The sequence below is a fragment of the Littorina saxatilis genome, linkage group LG9 (genome assembly GCF_037325665.1).
Source record: "Littorina saxatilis isolate snail1 linkage group LG9, US_GU_Lsax_2.0, whole genome shotgun sequence".
Lineage (NCBI taxonomy): Eukaryota > Metazoa > Mollusca > Gastropoda > Littorinimorpha > Littorinidae > Littorina > Littorina saxatilis.
In genome coordinates this window covers 28639188-28641976 of record NC_090253.1, presented here as the reverse complement: position 1 = coordinate 28641976, position 2789 = coordinate 28639188, and positions in this window count along the sequence as shown.

The following is a 2789-nucleotide window of genomic DNA, read 5'->3' as shown; positions in this document are numbered from 1 at the left end:
ATGGCAGGAATTCTTGGCCCCGGGGGAAAGAGTGTGGTATCCATAAGCGTTCGTACAATCACTGCAAAGGTATGACATGCAGCTATAAATATCGGGAGGACGTCAGCCAAAATTAACTTGAGACTGAATGTTTCTCCGCCAATTTCAAGCGGTACAGTCATCTTGAAGGAGAAAAGCATGTCAAGATCTTGCAACTGAAGCAGATCAGTGGTACAATTCGATCGATTTTACCCCAAATTCGATTTATTCGAAAACGCACCGAGCGGTTATGTCCCTTGAATAAGAAATTAAATATTTTGCGTTGAAGCTAATTTCAAAGTCAAAATACCATTTCTCATCACAAATTAAAATCCAAGGGGGGAATCCATGTTCCAAAGTTCAATCAGCAGCACTTTGGATGGGAGGAGAATAGTCAGTATTCAGTTTGTGTGAGATAAACAAAGCCGGCTGACGTCCTCCCCATAGCTGCAAGTAAAGGTATGTTATGAGAGCCGATTGGCCGATGGCTTGACAAAAATAATTCTGGATCATGAATCATTGGTTTTCGGGAAGATTTCTTGGCGTCTGACATGCTTTTATAGACAGTTACAACGTTTGTGCATCAAGTACAGTGAGTGGGGTATGGTATATTATGCGAGTCGATGGGGTGGGTTCTGTCACTGTCAGTAACGATGCTACATTCTGAAGCATTGGTCCTGGGCAGAACAGTTGGGATCTTGCTTGGTTTCGTAGGCAGCAGTATAATGATTGCACGTTGGCTACAGTAGTATGTGAGAGTTAACGGGCTGATGACATATAGACAATGAACAAAAACGATTGTAGATTCTACGAGGGAAACTGTACACTGAAGGTCGGTTGGAAGATGGATAGAAGATCCATTGCGTCTGGTCCGCTTTTGGATGGGTAGCACGTCGTCGCTGATTGGTTAATTTAAAAATGGCACACCGTTGTTGATTGGATATTTTATTAAATAGATGGCTTCCTGTTCAGGGCTTTCAAGCTTATGGTTTAGATTTTAAAGTAATATAAAAAGAAATGAATGGTAGAGCTGCTGCTGGCTTCAAACGCATAGAAACATTTGTTTAAATGGTTACTGCAGGTATAGGACATCGGTGACAGAGAAGAAGTTGATGCGTCACTTCGTTAAGCTGCTTATAAATTTATTTATTGTTCAATACTATATCAGAAGAAAATATAGAAATCGTGGGCATTTATGCCCAGCATTGGGTGACTGGGTGAAATTAGAGAAAGGCTTATTTCTGTCTGTACAGTCTAATTGCCAGGGTAAAAGCTGTTCGCGTGGCGACAAGGGTAGTTGAACTGTCCGATGGCTTTTGTTCAGAACAGATTAATGTTGTGACGGCTGATCGGTTAATTGATGTTGATGGCTTTCGTAGTGGGTCTGCTGATGTCAGTTCAATTGTGGTGAGGCATTTTACAATGAAAGCTGACGGCCTACTGGCTGGACGACAAATGAACGGGCTCATTGCCTGGGCAGGTACGGGCAAATGGATAGGTGAAACAATTTAGCTACCTACCATCTAAGAGGATGAGTTCGAGACAGAATTACACAATTTTGGGGGCTAGGAGGGTAAATGGTGTTTTCCTGTTCACTGAGGTGATGGCTTTTAGATATTAGCGTAGATGGGTTACGAGAGATTAGTGCGGTTGACCCATTTTAAGATTGCAGTTATACTCTTGGCGTGTAACACCCCAAGCTGGATCGAGGCTGGCCGAAAGTGCAAAGAAAATACCAGTACCACAAACAGCGATATTAAGGTTTTAATAATACTAACACAGCGGTTTCAGTTGAAGTATGATTGGGAATGATTCAGAGGTGGCGACTTTTGGTTGGTTTTTGCTCCCTGTAGCTACCGGGGATTCGAAGTATTCAAAGATGTCGAATGAAATTCAAATGTGACGCTAAGCAGATGTAAAAAGGCACACTTCGTTTGGCGAGAATGACCCAGGTTAGTCCAGAAATAGAACTAATAGCTGTTGTCCATTTAGTCATTTGAACAGAGCCTGAGACTGTAGTCTGTGGTCTCGTATAGTGACTCCGAGTTGACTTTATTAGAGGCAAGGCATTCAGGCCTGCATGGAATGAATATTCATACAGACACACGGTTACTTGTACTCAGTCCTGGGGTTTTTTTTAGAACAGAATATCCAAACAGGATGATGGTAACAAACAGTTAATTCTGCCGTAGAAGTAGTCTCAGACACTTTACATTGATGTTTTAAAAAAGACGGAAGATTAACCGGTATGATTGGCCGATGTTGTCTGGATGCCTTTCCGCGTGTTTGGAGCCGGGGTAAATGGCCCAGATTAGCCGAATGCTGCCAATTTGAGCAAGGTGCGATTGATAACGGGGTTGGGGCTTTCGGGGGTAAGCCTGGGGTAGAAAGGTCGATTATTTCCTTGCGAAGCAGAATTCCTCTGTCTAAATGTATTTCTGTTTGTCTGTCTGTGTCTCCCTTACTCCCCCTCCTCCATCTTATCTGTCTCTGGTTCGGTCTTCCTCTCCACCCCCCCCCCCCTTCCCCCTGCCTGTCTTTCTCTCCCTCTCTCTGTCTCTCTCTGTCTCTCTGTTTTACTCTCTCTATCTCTCTGTGTCTGTCTCTCTGTGTCTGTCTGTCTGTCTCTCTCTCTGTCTCTCTCTCTCTCTCTCTCTCTCTCTCTCTCTCTCTCTCTCTCTCTCTCTCTCTCTCTCTCTCTCTCTCTCTCTCTCTCTCTCTCTCTCTTTTCCCCAACCCTCTCTTTGTTTGAATTTGCCGCAGAGCGTTCA